The following is a 22,911-nucleotide window of genomic DNA, read 5'->3' as shown; positions in this document are numbered from 1 at the left end:
ACAGTTTCTTCGCTCGACCGAAAAACTTTACGCCTCCAACGTTGGTTTTCTCTTCGCCAACGAGAAACTACTTTCGTACGAAAATATGAAAAGAGGATCGAACAGTTTTATGACTTCACGATCTAAACATCGAACAATATTGTACCGTATCAATCGGTTTACCAAAAACACGCAAGACAGAAAGATCATTTGCGATTTTCATTTCCTTTGCCAATGCGACATCTAGTCCTTTCGGTTTCTCCTTTTATCAGGATTTCCAATACGGGACCTTTCGGTACATTTCATCGGTGGAACAACTTCGTTATTCACCCGCATTCTTCATTCGTAGAGTAACCAAAGAAATTCACCTTTGGAACGACTATCCGGACCAAAAGGCGCACTTTAAACGAGTCGCTTAGGATTCGTTTCTCTATTCCTTTCTTCATTTTCTTTTAAACTCCTGTCTTTATGCTAGAAAGAGGTTGTTCGAAAGGTTCGTCGAGAAGCGGTTTGTTAACAAATGACTGAAACAGACCACTTTTCCTTTGCTGTAGTAAGACAATTTCGTCGTAAGTAACCATGGGAAATAAGTGTAGCGATAATAATGAAAATTCGTTAAATATTCATTGATCAATTGTTACACGATTTCAGGCATTGTTTAAGGAGGTATCGTCTTCATCAAGAATGACGATCGACCAAATCGAAAAGGATTAGTCGCGTTAAACCGATAATCGACACAATGATATTTTCCATCACGATGTTTGCCCTTCCCTTGTTAAACGGTTGTAGACAATCCAGAGGATTTAATCAAATTACAAGGGATACTCGACGCGCAAACACCGGTATAAACTAACACAGACGATCCTGTCAGCATCGATCGATACGATTATATATCGCCGTTTCTGTAACCAGAAGAAATATGTAGGTACATGTACATATACATACAGACACATATATACTACTAGATGCGATCAGAGAGGCGTAAGTTTGGTTGGTCGACAATTGCCGACTGGCACGACTGTTAATTTATAACTGTCTGCAAGAGGAATCGTATTCGAACGGGAAGATAAAAGAAGAACCTGTTACGCGCACGTTGAAACGTACATATGTCACCGCATCAGCAGCAATATCGAGTTATCGATGATTTCCAATTTATTCGTTAGCTAATAAATACTTCCAGGCACGATCAATCTCGTAAGAAATTTACGAGCTTTCGTGTAACCTTGAACGTCCAATTCCCATACGTTGGAAGACATCGAAAAACAATCGAAGAAACTACGTATACTTCTCTAACAAGATTTCGACGTTTGCCTCGAGATTACAAAAATCCCTCTCCGATACTTAACGTCTAAGCGATTCGATCGTTGAAATGGCTGCTCTACAGATTTCGAAGCTTCCAGGAAGATCGTATTGTGTTTCTCTGGTTTCGAAAAAGAGGGTTCGAAAAACATCGCGACGCATACAATTTCCTTAGAAGGCGTTTCAATGTAGCAACTTGGCTGCCTGCGATTCAATCGTAACGTTGATAGAACGTGATCTACATTCCTGGAGACGATCAACGAAATGTACTTTCGATAATGCGCGCGAGTCCTGCAAATGCATGCGACGAGTTGCAAAACTTTAGTTCGCCAGCACACACGTCGAGCAGAAGTTACGACTGCCGCTTTGAGGAGACTCCACACTTTCAATCGTTCCAGTGAGTACTTAGGAGTAACGAACGCATTTTCATAACCGCATCATCGACTCAAGATGGCAAAAAGCAACGAAGCGACAAACGTAAATTGGAAGGTATATAGAACGTTCTTTTATCGAACATGCGTGTAAACGTGGATTTTCACTCACGTTAAACGAATTAGCTTATAACGTTTTTACGATAAACAGAAAAGCTATCATTTTAATAACGTTCGAGTTTCTCTGTAAGTTTGTTATCAAGTAACAAAATACGCCACACGTAGATTAAACTTTGCAAATCATTTTCGTCGCTAGCGAGATCTACCACTTTAACGTAAAACGATTATTACTTTTAATACGTTGTTTCACTACAGCGTAAAAGTAGTACGAACTTCGTAACGAAGTTAATAGTGTACCTATTATTGAGAGTAAACGTTCGAAAAGCTAATTCGTTTACAGTCTTTTATCAACTGTGTTTCTACTATTAAGTTACTTTGCCTGGCTATTCTGCTCTTTGTTTAATCTTATTCGTGTTATATTGCTTCACTCGCGCGATTGCTACTCGTAATGCTTGCGTAAAACGGTTTATCCCGTTGATCTAAGTAAATATACTAAATTAAACAAAAATTAAATTAACTTTTTATCATTTTCACGTAATATGTGTACGTCAAAGCGTCTATGTAAAAATCAGCGTTTGACAGGATATCGATTGCGTGCTTCAATGACGCTTCACTTTTTACAAATTCGTTAATCGTTATATGTTTTCTCGCGATGCTTATCTACGTACAGCCGCAACGGCGATGAAATAAATAAAATGTGTAGGTATACGCATAAATCAATAACTGCGAAAGTTGTAAAAAAATGGTTGCTCGTTGAAAATAACGGTCACCGTAAGCGAGACGTCGAAAGCAAAAAACGTGGAATCGTAAGACGTAAAATTCCGACAGCAATTCGCTGGCACGTTGGAAACATTATCTGTAGAGAACGAGCAGAATAATAAGCGAGGCCGAAATTGGGGGTGCGATAGGTAGGCGTCGACAGGCCGCAAACATAAGACGTTCAGAGTTGGTGAAAATGGGAAAGTCGGTATGTTCTCGATAAACTGCATCCTATAGAAATTTCCGAATCTTAATTGCGAGTAAATGGTGTGTAACGACGTGAAATATTGCCCAGAAAAAGATGTTGACTCTTATTACGGTCGGACGAGGAGCGAACCGCTTAATCCGGTAACTTCTCTCTTTGCGTTTCCACACCTGGTGGAAAACGCTGACCCGTCATTTCCACTGCCAATCTGTCACGCGCGAATCCAACAGAAAGGAATACCTAATAAGACTAAGAAAAGGAATATGTATCTTTGCCCAGTCGCCTTTTCCATCTCCATTTGCGTTCTTTATTAATAGATATGCCGCGTTTCCTCTGTATTCTATCTTCTAAATTTCGTTCGTCCGTGCTCTTCGTCTTGATTTTTCTTCCATCACCGTAGACACATCGTATCTACATCGTATCCATTCGAAGATATTCAAGTTGAATACCGTGAAATTACTAACGACGACTGATTGAACTTGGATATTATTAATCGCTGACAAACGATAACGATCAACGAAAGGAGGCTAAAAGATCGGGTGAGGATTTTTATCGTGTTTCGGACTATTTCATCGCAATTAAGGACCGTGGCCTCGTTAGCGCGAAACGAAGCACGACTTAATTTTAATCTCAAACAACGATCAAACCAAACATCGACCATGGTCGTTCGTCTTATCCGCTCGACGTTTCACTCATCTTGTAATTTCGTTTGGTAACTTCCGATGAAACTTTCCCGATCGTGGCACCAACTCCTTTTCTCTAATTGATGGTTCAAACATCTATCACACGTTCTTGTTGATACAAGCAGACACGATTTTACGATATAACGAAGAAAACGAAGCTACACCTCAGATATGACGAAGAAGCAAACCGAATAATCATGGTGACGATAACGATACCATACTTGTGGTAAAAGCAATGACGATGTTACGAAGCCACAGTGTTAAACTGTTTCTCCTGTTGTAGGATTTGCATTTCCGTGCAAGGGAATCCTTGTGCAGCGATATGGTAGACAGTAATCTGGATGCATCGGCAAAGCGTGATGCGCGCGGCACGGTCGTAACGCGTCGAGGTGTGTTGGCCACGAACGGGCGCAGGCGTCGTGCCCAGGTACGTTCGTCAGTCGTCGGCCGAACTTGAAACGCACGGTTTCGTGTTCTCGTCGCGGAGCAATTACGACTGTCCTCGCGCCAAAACGTCGACACACCTACATACCTCTACCCTTTCACTATCTGGCGCTTCCGGGTGCATCGATCAATCGTTTACGATTCGCGTGTCATCGTACGGCATCCAAAACGTCTTCGCTGAACTGTCTAATTTTCGCGTGTCTGTTACCTCTCCGATCGGAAGTTCGTTTCTCGTTGGTCGTGATCGGTCTGTGTTTCGGATTTGCAGCAAATCTGTCATACGTACGTACAAAGTTACCGTGCACCACGACACGCGTAAACTAAAACAACGTGATTAGGGGTAACTCGTGTGAACCTCGGTATACGCTTGCAAATCGTGTCTGTGTCGTTATAATCTTTTATTTTTCTTTGTACACTTTTGTTCAATGTCCTTCGAGGACGACGCATACCATCCGATAATCTATTCAAGACCATCGGATTTCATCCTCGCATGCCGTTTTGCATACACGTATATCGTCACATAAATTTTTGTGCCCATTCGAAACTCAATCGAGAACAATGTCTGTAGGTCGAAAGAATTTCATTCCCTTTGCAATTTCATTGCTTTCACGATCCATTTGCCTCTTCCGATCCATCGACCAATCATTGCGTCAGAAAATATATGCGTTAAGCTATTTGACTGTTCGTGAAATAGTAGCATTTACGATGCTCGTATTTCAAAATTCCATTTCTAATCGTAGCAGATATACTGGAGCGAGGCTTTTCAAATGAATTTAGTTTACTACTACTGGATTCTATTCTCTTTACAATGGTCTTAAATACGACACGCGTTTCGTTGCTGCCTCGTAAATGCATTTATATCCGTAATCAGAGACTAATTGAATCTCTTGTACAGAGTGCAACCGAATCTGTATAGGCGTTGCTAGTTTCAGTGAAATTAATCGGATCATAACTATCGTACAACGCGCGGACACGCTTTCTCGTAGATAAGAAACGTTCTCGTTTTAATTCAATGCTGTTGCTTTCTTTTTGCTACATCTAAATTACTATACGTCACAAACCTACGCTCATCTCTTTTTTTTCGTTCGTCCTGATTACTTTATTTGTGCATTCTTCTCTTCCCTTTCATGGTAGCGATAATTTTACGTTTCTAGAATCAAATGCAAGAAATATTCGATTACATTTGGAAAGCTAATAAGACGTTACATGTATAAAAGTTTCATACGGAATTTGCTCCGACGAACGAAAAACACAAGTTGCAACACATGCGAAGAATGATGCTTGTTCGAAGTACGGCTCACGATTTCGTCGAACGATAAGTGGTAAGAGCTTCTATCGGACATAGTCCAAAATTCATTGTATGCACAAACTTGCTTAATCGATTTTGCTCCATCGATTCCGTGTCTTTCGATTTCTGTTCTACGTCTCGTCTGTATACGCAGACTGACAAAATAAATCTACAATTTTCCCGTCAACGATCGAAAATTCGCCTTAGAAGATTATTACCAAGTCTAAAATCTTAAAGGATTGTTTTTAATCTAAAAAAAGGCGAATTTTTAGACCATAATTAGCTTCGAAATGCAGTCCCTCCAACACTCGAGTTACCGCATCGGCGGCTTTGCACCGCTAGTTACCTCCTTCGACATTATGACACCGCAATTACACGAACAGTAAACTTTATACCACAAATTACAACGACGCAGAGATAGACGAGACAACTTTGACGCCATAGCTGTGCAGCCGGAGATAACTAGGTACATAGAACGTTTATATCAATTTCTTCCCAAGGCGTACGTAATCCATAACGATTCGATCTCGCTGAATTGATCGCTTTCGCTGTAATCCATCGAACGATGCAATGATAGTAATAATGGAATTTTAAACGATTTTAAATGATATTCGTTTTCGCAGTCTTGAATACAACAGTTTCGATTCACCTCGAATGAATCGAGATTTAAAATATAACTCGACGGATTTTACATTTTATCATTTTAACAGCGTTACGCGGATAAATCGCAAATGACAAACAAAGGAAATATCACGTCCTACGATAACAAGCAACCGAACAATCCAACGCTCGAGAGAGCTCTACTAAAGAAAAATTAACGCGTGACTGTATTTTATTTTACTTAGTGTATAAAGCGAGCGTAAAATACGCCACATTTTCCGACACAAGAGTGTCGTATAATTTAATAACGCAGACCCAATGTTCCTTACGTGCCTGGATTTCTATTCTATTCTATATACATAAGTTCTCTCGACGACGAACGGTAAACTTCCGCCAGACAGCGAGTTCTACGACGAATAGTTCTACTCAACGTTTCATTATTTTAAAGACTGTTAAATTGATATACGTATATATATATATATAATTTGTGGTGGCGATGCAATCGCAATTCTTCGCGATGAAAAGTTTTCAATAGAGCTTTAGCGATGAAAAATCTATACAACGTGCGCCAAGTGAGATTCTTTTGTTAGAATGTATCGTTGAAATTCGGTTAAGATGTCATCGTTGCGTTTCGTGCATTATTTATTCCCTAATCCCATTGAATGTTTGACGTCCAAGATAAAAGCACGGGCAAAAACATCCAGCAAGCTCGACAGCTGCGTTTAGACCCGTGGCTTTGTTTCCTCCTGCTCGGAAAAAGAGGACGATCCTCTTCTAATCGCACCAAGCAAACCGTCCGTCATTCTCATGCTCGACTGAATTGCGGCCGGGGAAAAACTCAAAACCGAGGTTCGGCTCAAGAAAGGGAAACAAAACCGACCGTAATCTATGAAATCCCGAGGATCTTTGCCAACGTTGCGTTTTATTAGAATCGTTTACTTACGAGATCGCCAAGATTTAGTGGAAGAATACTTGCGATACTGGCAATCGCAATTGAATCGAAAAAGAGAAACGCTTTTCAATTCGCCTTTTAAATATTAAATAAAGAAAGCACGTGTTTATGTATAATAATGTCAAAAGGCAATAATGTCAAGTCCGAATAAGCAATCTTTTCCTCTTTTCCTTTAACGCACAGTTCTTTCTTACTACATTTATTTATTTATTTATTTATTTAGTAGAAAATTTAAATAAATTGAAACTATTTGTCCGCGCTGTTCAACGAGCAAAGTACAATTATGTATTGTACTTTTCATATTGTTCTAACAGGGCTTTCCCTGAAAATGAAAGAATTGGAAATGCATCGTGCATTCGTGTTTCGTGCAACAATGCGTGATCGATTGTCGGAAAATAAGATAGCTTCGGATAGCGTCGGATTGAAACGCTCGACCGAACAGTTTCCGCGCGATTATCGTATCGCGTGGACCGTCAATTTCCCAAACTATACGAGACTACGTTCTCCGGTCGCGTTCAACAGAAAAATATGGAACGGATTCGGTGTTTGGTTTCATTTCAGAGTGTTAATAAATCACCATGTAGAATCGCCTTTTCGCCATTTCTTTTCTCCAACGCAAGATGTAGGAACGAATAAAAGAAAATAAGGAATGATAAGAATTCGAAATAAAATACACGACTAAACCAAGACCGGTTTAAAACTTTATCGATCGTGAATATTCGCGCTTCGATAGGCGCATATATAGCCTGATAATTGGCAGACCATAGGACGACAAAGCAACGCAAAATCGGTGAACGAAACTCGCGGCGCGTTCTTTACGAGAGAAAGCAGAGGAAATTCGCGAAGAAACGAGAAAATGTTGAAATGAGCAGAAAACAAGTATACGTGACTGTAAAGGAACAAAAGCAGAGCACGATGCGACTGACTCCTCGTTGACGCCGCATTTTCGCCTGTATCGGCTAGCTAAAATGCAAAAGAGTGAACCTCGTAGAGAAAGAACAGGCAGGAAAAGCTCGAAGGAAGTGGATATTTCGCCTGGAGAAAATTTGAATAAAATCAGCGGGATAGTAGTTTCCTCTTTGGTCTTTCTCTTTCTTTCGTGCCTGTTCCGCCCACCACTACCGACTTCCTGTCTTCCTTCCACCTCCCTCTGCGCTCGCTAAAGAAATGCAAGTTTAGCGCTGAAAACTCGTAAAAAGCCTTGGCCAGGCCGAACTACCGCAAGCTCTTCGTTGTCACAGCACCTGCGGTCCGAATATCGACTCTCCTTCCCTTTTTCTTTGATATTCAACTGTTCACGCAGCCAGACTTTGCTTTTACTTTTTCTTCATTCCCACCATGGCAGCGCTTTGCGAATTCCGCTGATCATTCTGACCGCTGGATTGATCTAGAAAGGGCTAAACAAAAACTTTTCGCAGTCGTGGTCGTGGTCGTCGTTTGCTGGAATCAGTGCCCAGTCCCTTGACTGAAATACTAATCACGATGCATTGTACGTACATGATACGTATGTATACGTCAACTCGATAATGAAATTGCAATTATCAAGTTCGTAACAACGTTCCCAATTCAACTGTCAAAAGGAAGAAGAAGTTTCCTTATATAGTGCTCGCATGAATAGCCCAAGGGTTAGGTACATCGACTAACTGCGTAGGGCGAAATTCGCGTAGTTTCGGAGTACCCCTCCCCCTCCTCACTCCTCAAGCAACCAAAAACTTGAAGTAGATACTCACATACATATATACACAAGTTTATATTTTTCCAATGCATGTGCTTATGCCTGTATATTCACTCGTATTCTTCACTATACAATGATACCGTATGTAAGACGATTTAATGCCAACTGTTTTTCTGAAATTGCTGCTGTATGCATCGAGCAGCAACGTCGAATTCAAACAATTAACAAACTATTTGAAAAAATAGAAGATACGAATTCATTTGTTTTTACGCCTGCATACAATGAAACTGCGACTATGCAGCTCGCAGTGTCACCGTTTCTTGTACGCGCGGGCAATTTGCGAGGAATTAGTTCGCACGAAAGCATTTACATTCGTTCTTCTTAGTCTCTGCTATTCGCCATGGTAAAGTAAAGATATGTTAAATAAATTGATGCAAAATAAATGTAAAAAAACAGAAGTGAAATTTGTCAGCGAAAAGACCCGCATGTTCGAAACCGCCTTGTTCTAGGGATCACTGTCTTTCCTATTTTAACCGAGAAAGTGTAGTCGTAAGAGAAGAATTCGTGCGGAGCAAATATTTTCGCCTACTTCTAAAGCGAAGCCGTAGTCTCTGTTACGCACGTCCTCGCAAAATCAGTTTTTCCGCAATCGTTTCGTCTCATTTTTCCGGTATTCTTATTCCCTTTGATGTCAAACGTAGGACTTTCTTATCTATTTTCGATTTTCCGCTTTTTACTGTTTTCATGACATCCGATAGCGTTCTATGCACGAAACGAATCCTATTGTACAGGTGCATGTACATGAAAATGTTATCGTCTCTACGCGCGACTAAAAACACGACTAAACATGATGACACGAGGAAAGCAGGATATTAACAGCGAGCAAAGAGACAGAGATTGATTAACCTTCGAATTAAGCATTGTCGTTTAACAAGCTCGTACCACATTGCCAGTTTCGATTGTCGATTTTCCGGCTAATTCTGTATGGCACCGTACGAGAGTACATCGTACGAGGTAATCCCAGCCGAGTTGAGTAAAGACTTTTGGCCCTGCTCCTTCATTTGCGAAAACCTGCCAGAATTACGTAGTAGAACGACTACCTATCGTACAGTTTTCAACAGGCGCGTGCAACGATCATTTTCTCCGGAATATTCCTTATCTGTCCAATATCCAAGTGGAATATTTCATTTCCTTGGGTTTTGTACTTCCGTTCTCGATTCAGCTCAGCCATCGTTTAAGTCACCCTCTCGATAACCACGTATACGAGATCGTATTCTACACGCGGTCCGAATCATTCTCCAAGCACTTCTGTCCTCCGCACTCGCCATTCGGAGCAAGAAATCTGCAAAAAAATTGCCGCATTCTACCACGGATTTCGTTATTCGACCAAATGCACCTTACCAAAACGATCTTTGAAATAGGAAACTAGTTCTATCGAAAATCTTCTTCCCCCCACGATTTTTCTCTTCGCTGCGCAATCGCATTTACATATTTATCGCGAGCGACACGTTTCGAACCGATGTCAAAACATTTCAAAGACACCGCTGTGTCTTCCATCGAAATCGCGACTGTAACACAATATCTGCGGGTGTAAACGCTATTCGACCATGTAACGCGATTAATTAAAACGAAATACAACACTGATATTAACAATAGTTCGAGCGATACGAAAGATCGGTCAACGTTATACGATCGCTTTAATTCTACTTGCTATAGACAGCGATCGATTAAAATAGAAAGACGATGTGATACGAAGTCCGTGAGACAACACAGAAGCGATATCGTGTCAATACATTTTTCTACAACAAACATCGGGCGAGAATTAAAATATCTAAACGCTCGGTAGTTGTGCCGATCGATTCGATGGATCAGTCACAAGTAGAATAAAATCGAATAGAGTCGAGTCGAGTCGAGTCGAGTCGAGTCGAGTCAATAGGTTCGTGTTTCCCCCTCGAACTCATCGATCTCGACTGCGAGATCCTTCCTTATCTCGCACGAACTCGTTAATAACGTCGGATCCGTATAAACGACATTAAAGCAAAGAATCCGTAGGAACGTATCAACCCCTCCGATCTGGCGGTGCTGCCATTCCGAGGGATTGTACGTTCGGAGAGGGTCAGCTGGTATGCGTACGCAAAATTGCGCACAATCCGTTTTAACTCCGAGCAAGGGAGATCAGTATCTCGCTTCTATTATCGGAAATAGCATCTGCAATGGGAATCGGTGCTTCGATGGCCAGTCAGCTCACCTAAAACACGACAACGGAGCGGTGCATCGATAACAGGTAGTACATCGGTCTTAGGTGAAAAGATTTCATTTAAAGATAATAGCTATTGTTGACTGATATGTCTTATCAACCAGAAATCCTGTAGCTCGGAACAACGGACGTGTTTTGGAGCTTTTCAGAATTTTCACCAGCAAGGTGTTCGCATGTTTCAAAAAAATCCCTGCTGGCTATAAACGGTACTCGCGAAAAAAAAACAGATTTCTAAAATGGGTTTCGATGCAAGCGAAACGATCTAAATATTTCAGTTTCATTTTTCTCGACGATCCCGATCTTTAAAATCGCAAAACGCGTTACACGAAACTGACCATTACGTAAAGCCAAAGAGCACCGGCTGCTGCTACCAAAAAAAGGATTAGAAACAGGGAAAAATATTTTGTTTTATGATATCGATTTTCAGTTCGCGCGATGAGCTAAAAAAATAACAACTTGCAGCATCGCATTGCTTTCGCGTTTTTACGTCGACGGATGGTCTCGGCAAAGGGCGTTCAAACTCGCTCTACTGAAGTCCGATAAACGAGAAGTACCTTGTCGGCAGATGGTTGGACAGGGGAGCGCGATTCAGAGCGAAAAACAATAGACAAATTGAAACGTTTAATAAACCACGTGAAACCTCGGCCACTAACTTCGTTTACTGCAACCTGACACGAAACAATCTATGTATCTGTTACCTGTTACCAACAAGAATTTCACCACGATACTCCAACCAATTTGAATCGTTCGTTTGAGTTCGTTCGATCGATTAAATTGATCATCCAGAAACTAAAACGTTTGATCAATTTCATGGGCTTTTTGTCATTTGCAGACTACGTATTAATAGCATTAATGTTACCCTGTCAGAGAAAAAGGGGAAATAAACATCTGCCAAATAGTAGCGTCATACCGATTATTCATAATTTGTTGTAACGAAAGCATGTTCGCGGTTTTTACAAAATTTCAAAAGAGGCCGAGCTATTAACGAGGCATTATCCGTCACACTGGAAATAATTTTGACGGAAATTAGACATTCTTGAACATCTCGTCGTTCGCATTTTACGTCACGCCGAATTTTCGTATAACAATGCTGCGCGAACATCGTCAGCCTGGTCCTCCGTTGCGGAAGTAACGTCAAAATGCAGATGACCGAATATCACGTCGCTAATTGCGCTCTTTTCACTGGCAAAATTCCGGTAGCGCATGGTTCGACGGAACGAAGGTGAAAATAACGATGGTCGAATGAAACGAACAACCGCGAATCCGGGCAATTATAATCGATGCATAGTGGTATGCCATAGCTCGCAACGATCGATGAGTAGCGAACAGCTAGTAGTGGATTAATTGAATCGACCGTAAATTGCAATCGACGAAGTTGCAGGGAAATTTGCAGGGTGCGCGCGATATGTCACATATCCGCGTCTCGTAATACGCGCGCAACTACGTACGTGAAATACCACGACTCTATATTCGGAACTTATTTGAACGTAGACGTGGACAGATGCGTGCTTATCGAGTTGTCCACTGGATCATCGTATAATAACCAACCGCGTCAAGACAAATATGCGGTGAGCAAGTTTTGACGCGAGCTACTGCGCCCATATTTGTGTTCGATTTTACCTCCTGTTGTAACCGCAGACTTCCGCTTTTCACGTCGCACGTCCATATACCGATTGATCTATCAGCGTTACTATCCCATTACCGATGGTCTATTTTTCTTTCCACTCTGAGAATCTGTTCCTTCCCGACTGCTATATACAATATACATATATATCTGATTGCAATAACGAGTTTAAAAGCCGATTTCTCATTCTCCTCGATTAAATACTGATCAGCCTAGCACCGAGAAATCATGATTCTCATTCAGCCTTCTCCTGTCCCGGTCGCTTCGAACATGCTTCTTTGAAAGCAGATAGCAGGCGAAGTCTACTACTCATTGACAGTACCTGCTTCGAAGCTTTCTCTATTCGTTACGTCAAATGTGACGTTGTCCCTTAAATTATGTTCAATTGATCGTCTATTTCTAGTCGAACCATTGGTGTCGGCATAAAGTTTTCAGTAGCCAAAGACAAACAGGCAAAGCCCTGAGCAAGTCCAGTGGAACTCAACACCTGCCCCTAGCGACAAATTATCGTCCTCCGTTAGCGGAACGATTTAATACTCGATTTAGGGAAGGACCGTTACTTGGGCGCAACCCGCCATTAGCCCGACCGACCGTGGCCGAACTTTATGGTACCAACGACGATGAATAATGGCGCTGCAGAAAATCGTTAGCTTGCCATTAACGGACGTCTCGGTAGGAAATCCTGCTGGTAAACACTCGTAAACCAGACATTCGGGATCTTGATAATGGATATCGGATCGCGGACCCATCGAACATATGTAAAGTTCTCTGTCGAATCGTTTCGACGATCGTCTGATCTTATGGTCGATTACTACATATTCCGTTCGATTCGATAAATCGTGCGATCAAACACCAAGTTATACACATGCACATACATGCTACGTACCTACATTCATGGAGGATACGACGCTCTTAAATTATTCTGAATTCTGATACGAATACCCATTATATCAGCCATATATTTGATAGCGGCGAAAATAGCAACGATCACGAATACCGTACTGTCGACAAACTTTCATCAATAATCCGTAAACAACAGAAAAGGCAAAGTTCTGATAAAAAAGAAGAAGCTTTGAAAGAAAGCAACGATCACGTTCAACGGTGGAATTTTCGATATCGAAGGTAGAAAGTTTCGCACAGAGAGCAAACCGCAACAAGAAGGGGACAAAGCGAAGGCAAAAGGAAGAAAGGAATGAAAAAAACGGCAACGAAGAAAGCAATCGTCCCGTAAATCAGTTAGAAACGGTAGAAGAAAACGTCGGAACGCAGGTAGCTTCCTTCCGGCACGTGCGGCCGAGAAAAATTTTCAAGCGAGCTTTCGGCTTCGAACGATTCGTCGTAAGTTCAATCAAGAAAATTGCAACGAATCCAATTTGATGATTGGGGACCATTTTTATTGTTCTTATCTCGCTTACCTATATCACGTTCTAGCCAAGCGATTTCGCGATAAACCAAATTTATTCCTTTTGCCTTTCTCGACATACCTGAACGAATACGCAACGATAAAACTAACGTAAAGCAGAGAATTTAAACTATGTGGCTAGGGAAAACGAAATCTGAGGCGAGAGAAAATTCTAGTAAATACGAAACTTTCGAACAAACTAAGAATCATAGGTGCCGGTGAAACGCCAGAAAAAGAGTGTCGATTATCTTCTGAAATAAGAATAAACATTTTTTAATGGATTGGACTTTGCAATTTTTGAAAGAATAAGAAAATACAAGTAAAAGAAGCGCAAGAGAAAGGAGATAACGAAACGAGATTAATCGATATACGTCGTAAACGATGTTTTTACTAACTTTATAATTTTAGAGAGATCAGTACGAATTTAACATTCTCATATTTTTAGCCATGTGCATCTAAATAAATATACGATTTATTATTCAACCTGTGCGCCGTACACGCAACTAGCTCTCATTTTTCTGACTTTCATAAGAGACGGAAGCTTTATTCCTCGAAAATATATTTAAACTGAAGCTTCGCAAAAATTTCACGACGTCATGCATACTTAAGAGCGATAATTTACCGAATGTACAAAAATATTGGCATTGTTGATATAATGCACGACAACCTAGTGTTTTTAATTTCGTATTAGACTCGCTACTACTGTAATAATTTTGCAGCGTGGTTTTACTTAATCATAATAAGCACGATGCGTTGCACTGCCAGCGGCAGAATTCCCGGGCCAATTTACGGCATGTTTCCTCCGAATAACCTGTATTTGTTGTGTCTTTTCTTCCTGTATGCCCTCCTCCCCCTCGCCCCTGTCTCTCTCGCTTTGTTTCGTTTTTCAAATCCGTTGTGCTTCCCGTGTTTTTTACTTTTTCGCAATAATTATGCTTCGCGAACCAACAATTTTTGCGTACTCCTAAACTCCAATACTTATCGAAAAATAAATACATCTTTCTTTCTTCCTCTTTCGATTTCAATTAAATTTTGATGATTATCAATCGCAGGTTGCGTTTTGAAGTTCAACAAATTCTGTCCACTCTTTGTACATTCACAAGTTCACAAGTATCGTTCCCTCGTTACGACAAGAATCACTAAAAATTCTCTTTTAAATAGGGTTCAAGATCTGAACAATCAACTTATCACTTTCTTGGCGTTATATGTTCACGTAACAGAATTACAGCGTATCTGCGCATACATACGAACCATTGAAAAATGAACGAAATGGTCGCGTGGTTTAAAGTTGAGAACAGCGCAACGACTATCGTCAGTACCATTATTGCGGCAAGAAAGAAACAGAGTTTAGCGGAGCATGCGTAAAAAGCGTAAAAATCGGTAGAAAACATTGGCAAATGATGGTAAGACTTGTCACGGAGGACTGGAACGCAAAGAGTCGTAGAGTTCAAGCGTTTACATGAGCGTTATCTTCATCGAGATTTATTGATCGATGCACTCTACTTCCGCGACCTATCCTACTCACATGGGATTTCAGCCATCTTTCTCCCTCTTCCTCTACTTTACTCTCTACCCTTATATCTACCCTCTTCGTATCTATTCGACTCTATCTCCTCTTCCTCCCTCGTACCTGTTTCTCTCGCGGGTCGGGTATTCGATTGGGGTCAGGCACTTGGATTTCACACGATCTATAATGCAGGCCTTTCGAATGGGATAGAGATAGAATACCGAAGAGGCTACAATGAGCACATGCTCGAAAAATGGCAATGGAATACGCGGCGTGAAGGAAACTACAGCCTGAAGTTCTAAAGCGTAGCACAAGGTCCGACGGGCGCGAAAATCCAAGGGAAAGCGTCGGCGCGCCGCGCCACAGCCTATCAAACCGCTCGAAAGATTTCAAGTTCGCTTTCATACATAAATGTTTTACTTCGTCGTATAATCGAGAGACGACTCGTTAACTGAGAGTTTAGTTACCTGGTTAATGACTGCAAAAGCAACAAAAATGGATCGTCGTCGATAGAAGCTCGAAAAAGGTATCGCGTAAAGAGCGTATAGCAACGTGACTAAAGTCGAACAATCGAGCCGATGATGTTTCACCTGTTTCGTTAACAAAATTAATACGATTCAATTTTGATTCCAGTTTCGATTCCAATCCAGCTATATATACGCAGATAGTTACGTTCTTACTACTTCCTTTTCAACGAATTCGACTTGCTTTTCTTTGGACCTGTTACGTCTACTATGAGCATTTTCTCCAAACTACGTGCTCAAGTATATACACTAATAGGAGGTTTTAATACGTTTAGGGGAGAGATACATCGTGCAATGTAACTTTGAAAATGTCGCACAGTTTAGAACGGGACCGAGTTTACCCCAGCTCCGTAATCCCAGCGGCCGTTCCCTAATACGTCGGTCGAAGCCGACCGCAACACCAGACGTCGAGTTTGGCATTACAAGCACTAAATCCCGTCAAACCTATCAGCTCTTGGTTCCACATTCTCCTCCATCCTCTAACTACGTTCCTATATCCGTGTCTTCTCTTTTGTTCATACGCACGTGAAATCCCTCCAATTCCAATATTTTTCCTGATCCTCTTTTTTTATCCTCGACTCCAGCTAATATCCCTAATAGTAACCATCGCAAATATTTGACAGAAATATTAGAATTGCAAAAAAGTAATAAATAGTACATCCGAATATTTCCATAGTTTCAAAATGGCTAACGTTCGACACCCATTAAAACCTAATAAATCGAATTGAATCGATTCGCGCGCACTAGGAGAACGTAGGAGTTTGATTAGCCAGTGGATAACGAACAAGGGTTTTCACGTCGGATTCTGTGCCATGATTCATCAGCCTTTCAAGAATGATGAAGAGAGGTACGCGCTCTACCCTACTCCCCTCTCTCGTTTCGAAGTCCCTTCTTCGATCGGAGGAAAGAGCGGGCGAGAGAAAGGACACGGAAAAGGGAAAAGAGAATCAAGGAAAACACCGTACGCTCGGCTTAAGCCAAGAATTCGTCTCTTCTTTGGACGTCTTTCATTCTCTCGTCCATTCGTCGGTGCTGCAATCTCGAGAGCTCTCCTTACCACGTTTGACATTGATAGGGTACGCGTACAACCTCTCACTCTTCCATGTCCCAAGGAATTTCAGGAGAGAAAAAGTCGATGGAGCAGGGAAAAAGAATAGTAAGGAACGACATCTTTCGCGTGGCATCGCTTGTCGAATAAAATGCTGCTTTTTTCCTAGGGCATATTGAAGCCCGACCAGATCTTACGCGAGTATGCAAGTGTTAAGAAACAAGTAGAAGGACTGGAAATAAATACGACTTTGCGAAAAGAAGAATAAATATGAGAGAAATAACGTATTTGGTAGCAAATTCGTCGATGGTTATGCTTCGCATATTTCTTCACACGCGTACAGATCGTTTGTTACTTTTTTAATCGTAGCATGTCCGATATTGGTATCGCCATATCATAATTTTTAATTAATCAACGTATATTTATATGTTCCGTAAATACGAAGTTGTGGATAAAAAATTGTGATAACGAGGAGTCCTTAGCGATGAAATAATTAACGATCGTAGCAAGGGCCGTATCCACGAAGCAATCCGGTTTCAATTGATCAGCGTGTTCAATTCGATCGCCAAACTAATCTAGAACGTACGCGATTCAAAAAATAAACGTCGATGATCAGGCATACGAAATGTCACTTGGTGTACTTTACATACTACTTACAGATTGCATGGATGATCGTTGCAGTTCGTAAGCCAAATTAATTTCTTTTCCTTTTTTTTACAACTTTCGACCGAGGTTTTTACAACTTTCGTATACGAGCAAAAAAGCTCGCAGCATCGATTCTCCATGCGGAACTCGATTCTACCGACAACGGAAACGGTCAACGATTATTCGCCGATGTATTCAGCGATTTGAAAGTCGTCGAAGTTAAACTACTTCATTTTGTTACTTTTACTACATATTTCGCCAGTTCTCTGGTTTTGTTTTCATTTCACCATCTTCCTGTTTCGACAGTGTCTAATGCGTCCTTGCGCAAATGGAGGAGAACGAAGAGACGGAAAGAAACGATAAAACTTGAACGACGAAAGTTTTCTCAGTACAATACAATGCAATGCGATAGGATACGATACGGTACGATACGATACGATACGGTATGGTACGATACGATACGATACGATACGATACGGTACAATACGATAAGCTGGAAAAATTAGAAGTGGAAGACTGCTCAAGTGGAAGTTAGCTCATATTGTTTTTCCAAAACGATACTGAGCGAAAGTGAGTCATAAAAAATTTCAATCATTTCACAGCGTGATTACACTGGTATCGAAGGTAATGACAAATTATAGTGACCACGAATGAGGGATCAATAAAGTGCCTATGTACCAATTGTACATTTCGTCGAAATTGCTACGTGAATGCTGCTACTTGAATCATTCTATTCGTCAATACACCATGACGTACCGACCACAGTGCGCCTTCATAGGTACTATAAACTCAGTATTTGGGTCAAGAATCGAAGAAATGCTTGCACGTAGGAAAAAAGTCGATATCGACGAAAAAGATATCGAAACGATCGCTAAGTCGCGTACAAAGGAGTGAAGAAAACACGACAGAGGGAATAGAATCATCATTTTGGAACGATGGTCTGATAAAGATCCATTTACTATATACTTTTGCTATACAATATGGAGCACCACGTAACGGCAACGTCACGTACCGGTCGGTGGTGGATAGTGTGAACTGTCTCGTTTAAAACGCATGTTTCAATGTTCTGTTGGATATTTGGATAACTGGATATTTCTTCTTTGGCTGTGGGTATCTTGAGGTCGTGATGTATTGTTTCGTTGATAACATACCAAGGTGCATCTATTAAGGATCTTAGACTTTTCGAGTGGAAGACGTATTATGATCGTATACTTCATCGTGCCAGTTGTATTTCATTTATTGCATGACTGATTTCACAGACGTGGGAATCCACGTCAGTCAGATGGTCAGCATGTCTCCCCTGCTGCCCACGAACAAGACGGCATGGTTCGTCCTGCTGGAGAGGCAGTTCTAGGCAGCGTAGATTTCGGACGACAACATATATTAAGGTCTTCGACGTCCTGTAGCTGTTGATCATTGAGGCATTTGGCTAGCGTCACGTACCTTATGTTGTCGTCCGAAATCTACGATGCCTCGAATTGCTTCTCCAGTAGGGCGAACCATGCCGTCTTGTTCGTGGGCAGCAGGGGAGACATGCTGACCATCTGACGAAACAAAGAAATAAGTAAAAACTGCGAAATAAGTAAAAAGTAATCGAGCGAAGTTGATGCACCTCTTACGTTTCGTAACAGGTGGTCATTTTTGGTTAACTAAAATTGTACATTTGTTGATAATCACTTGTCGCAATCAATTAGCTTTTCAGTTCCCTAGTTCATATTATACTTCAAGTTTATTATTTTTACTAAGTTTCATTTAATGCAACGTAAATATGACATTGGCATTCAAGTTTCTTTTTACTAGCAGAATCGAATAGTAATTCGCTTGTGGATTTTTAACATTTAACCTGAGAATGCATACTTCACACAAAATGATACAGCACTGAGAAAAGTATCTTAGGGGCTTGATAAAAGTGTCTGTCGGTTGTATTTATGCTACATAGATACCTTGCATCTTTTAACTATTTCTTTGCGACAAAATATGTGAGAAAAAAGTTTGTTTTTTTTTTCAAGTAAAGTTTTAAATACAATAGATCGCATGAAACTTTTACTAAAATCTCAGTCTCCTGCAGATGGCCTTTGAAAAAATACCGATAAAATCATATATAGTTATTTATAGTTATAGTTATGTAAAAATGCCAACATGTCTTCTACCATACCCCAAACTTGTTACAATTCATAAATTAAGTGGAAAAGAATGTGAACAGCAAAATCACTGGCAAATAATTCCCATTTCCATAGAATCGCTAATACGTAGAATCAAGGAAGCATTTAGTACGATTATATAATTGATTCGAGCGTCGTAACATTTAAATTGTTCAATCGCATAGTATATACATAATTCGTAAAGTGTATCTTGATATTAACAAGGTTTACGTGGCATGAAATCATAGCAGAACCCTCCGTAACAACTCGTTGACACACGAAGGGTTCCGACCGACTAAATGAAGAGGTCTGAATCATGAATCGGAGGTGTGGCGAGGAAACATGGCGCGAACAAGCATCCTCTTTCGTTATGACGTGCCAATAAATTCTACGTGGCAAGGGTTGCCGTTCGTTCGTTGCCTTGACATCGACAGCTCGTTACACCGTCAAGACGGTTGGCTTACGGCGTTGTACGTATACATAATTCAGGTATCCCTATGTGCGGTTTCTCCGCCACGAGCAGACGTTTTCAGTCACAGGGGCTTCTCTCTGTGCAACTGCCACCCAAGAAAAGCCAATTTTCTCTTTACGTTTCTGCCTTGTTCATCTTGGGCCTTATCAACCTAACACCCTTATCCTTTTTAATTCTGAAATTGACTTTGTAGACTTTAACGATTATTTTTAGAGGAGCCCTGAGACATCGAACAAATCGCAGCAAAGCGAATGAAACGTCGTCGTTTTCGATCAGGTGCGTTATATGAAATTAAACGAGCGGTAAATGTGCTAAGATCGTTCGTAATCTGTCAAACTCTGGCGGGTACGTATCTTCGACGCACGAGCGAAGGAAAGTTAAAAGAAGAAAACCCTTCCACACGTCAAGGTATGGCAACGAACGAAACAAAATAAAATGAAACGGAGCGAAACGAAATGAAATTAAATGAAACGAAAGGAGAAGAAACGATGTCGAGAGTACGTGGAACATTATAGAATCCCGCATAGTACCAGCCATGGCTAGAACATATCGCCGTTAATATATCGATGGAAATTGCGATCGATAATTCGACTCGTTCGGTACAAATCACGATTCTACGTAAAGCCGCTTTTTTCACGAGAGAAATTGTGAAAGGTTAAATATTACATGGACGATACATCGTGTGCAACGAACCGAATCATAGTGTCTATCCGATTTACGCAAAGCCACGGGCTATGAACCTCCATTACACAGATTTTATTTGTCTTTGCTTTCCGTTAAGTTTATCGCGCAGCGAGGCAATTAAAAAGTCGATCACCGGTCTCCTCTGTTACTATTATGTTGTACTTGCAAGCAGACACAATTATTCGGACGAAAGAATTCAACTGGTTTCTCTATCTACATATTTCAACTCCTGGAAAATTTACATTACGTTTTCGACATCGGAGACATGATATTGATTCGATATTCTCTACTACTATGAAAAAACTGTAAACGTAAGCGTGCGATTAACTACAAAAAGGAAGATGGATCAATGAAATTCGCCAACAACTGTCCGACAAAGAATATTAATTACCCTAGCGTGATTGCTCCTTAGGGACCTTTACAACCACTTCAATCTTCTTCCTTACTTTATTCGTCCTTTACATTGGAGTTCTTCTCGTAGACGTAACGGCACGTTTCACCAAAAAGGCCACGTACCCCCTCGAACCTTTTTTTTTTTTTGTCTCTACGCTAGCGACGAAAAGAGCGACAAACGCAAGAAAGAAAACTACGTGACCCGCGATGAAAGTGTCACATTTATATTTTCTTCTCTCGAGGATTTCGAGCTTCTGCTTTCTACGCTGACACTAATTTACCCGTTCCTCGTTTCTCTTGCTTCTTTCGAGCTCGCCGTGAAACTCCCTCTTGTATAGCAATGCTGTTCAAAGAAACTGAGTGTTTCGCGTCCTCCCGTCTCTGACATTTTTCAAACCGATCAGGTATTCGATGAAATATAAAATATGATCCAAATCGAAGGAATTATGTCGTCATTGGCGTAACAAATAGCCGTAAATAATTAGAAAAATAGAAGGCACGAATGTATCTCTGGTACAAAGCCCAAACTCTGTACAGTTTTGAATTGCTGTACACATCGTTGAAGGAGACGTTGATATAAGCGAGCCATCTTTGAAACTTACTTCTAACTTAAGAAAAGCTTATTTAAATGAAAGCATGGCAGAGCCACTCTCGACCCATCTCCTCTTCCCTCTATTTATACCCGCAAACACCAACCGGTTGCTTTCATCTCGTAGATTACGCAATTGTATTCAACATAGCTGCAAGGTAAAGCACCGTCTAATTAAGTGGCAAAATTACGAGCTCGTGCGCGAACTTGCTAAACCAACTGGACGCACGTTGTACCGAGCCAGGTTCGATCGCGTGAAATCCGTACACATATTGCCATCACCTCGGAACGGTACGAAGAAAATTCATTTTACCTCTAGCATCGGAAACATCGAATCAATCATGTAGTAATGAACTCTTAATCGGTCGAAAACATCCATCCTGGACGTATCATCCGTATGCGTCTCGACACAGGCTGTCATCAGTATGAAACATTTTAATTACGCTCACCGTTCAAAGGGGCAGCGTACACGCGAACACAACATTACATCACGTTAATGTATGTATCTGTAGAAATAAATATTCATATGCGCGCGGGTCTACGCGAATTACAATCAGATCTCGTATGAAACGCGTAACGCAATTCTCATTGTCAGTTTTATTTTACGATTGTTTCGTTACCGATTTGCATCGAACACGGTTTTGAATTCGTTAACCTGCAATTATCTGTACGCAATTGCTACTTCTGTAGATGAATTACAGATGAAACGTCCTAGAATCGATTCGTATTAGAGACACAATCTCCAACCGTGATCGAAAAGCGGACAAAAAAAGAAGGGGGTCGATGGACGAACGTGGAGAAAACGAAGACGCATTGGCGTTCGATTAACAGTGCCACAGCGCGGCGGGAGGAAAGGGAAAATGATCGGTCGACTAGGTTCGCGATGTGTTTGGTACGTGGGCCGTAGCGAAGCTTGGTCAAAACCTGTACACGTAGACGAGTAGCCAATGCTTCGTCCTTTACCTGGATTATTCGAGATACTCGATACATCGCCGCGAAATCCCGGACACATTTTCCGAACCAACGAGCTTTTGCCATGCTATAGGCTTCAACGATGAATGCGTATATGGTAGATGTATGAGGATCGCAATCATCGATCGGCGTTAACAACGTACAGGTACTCTTGCCCGCGATAAGGCTTTACGATCCAGGCTACGCATATCGCGGATTAATTAGAAATTTCATTACAACATGTTCGTTCTATTGTTCTATTACAAAAATAGGCACTCATTACACCAAATACGTACACT

At 41.0% G+C, this 22,911-nt stretch overlaps 1 protein-coding gene across 7 annotated transcripts in view; it reads left to right on the top strand.

Moving 5' to 3' along the window:
- Window positions 1-3,845: 3,845 nt before the first annotated feature.
- The window catches only part of LOC100747284 (zwei Ig domain protein zig-8-like), a 35,323-nt gene continuing 16,257 nt past the window's right edge, over window positions 3,846-22,911 (top strand). The window contains exons 1-2 of one of the 7 annotated variants that reach the window (XM_003488921.4): window positions 3,846-4,142; window positions 5,015-5,182. The gene's annotated coding sequence lies outside the window, so the exon portion shown is untranslated. Of the gene's footprint in view, window positions 4,425-5,014; window positions 5,183-16,517; window positions 16,537-21,933; window positions 21,953-22,480; window positions 22,554-22,911 lie in introns of those variants that run through there. The other 6 variants (XM_003488920.4, XM_033320378.1, XM_012384830.3 and 3 more) reach the window with 6 other exon arrangements.

Source organism: Bombus impatiens, unplaced genomic scaffold (genome assembly GCF_000188095.3).
Source record: "Bombus impatiens unplaced genomic scaffold, BIMP_2.2 scf_0298, whole genome shotgun sequence".
Lineage (NCBI taxonomy): Eukaryota > Metazoa > Arthropoda > Insecta > Hymenoptera > Apidae > Bombus > Bombus impatiens.
This window is presented reverse-complemented; position numbering and strand designations above follow the sequence as displayed.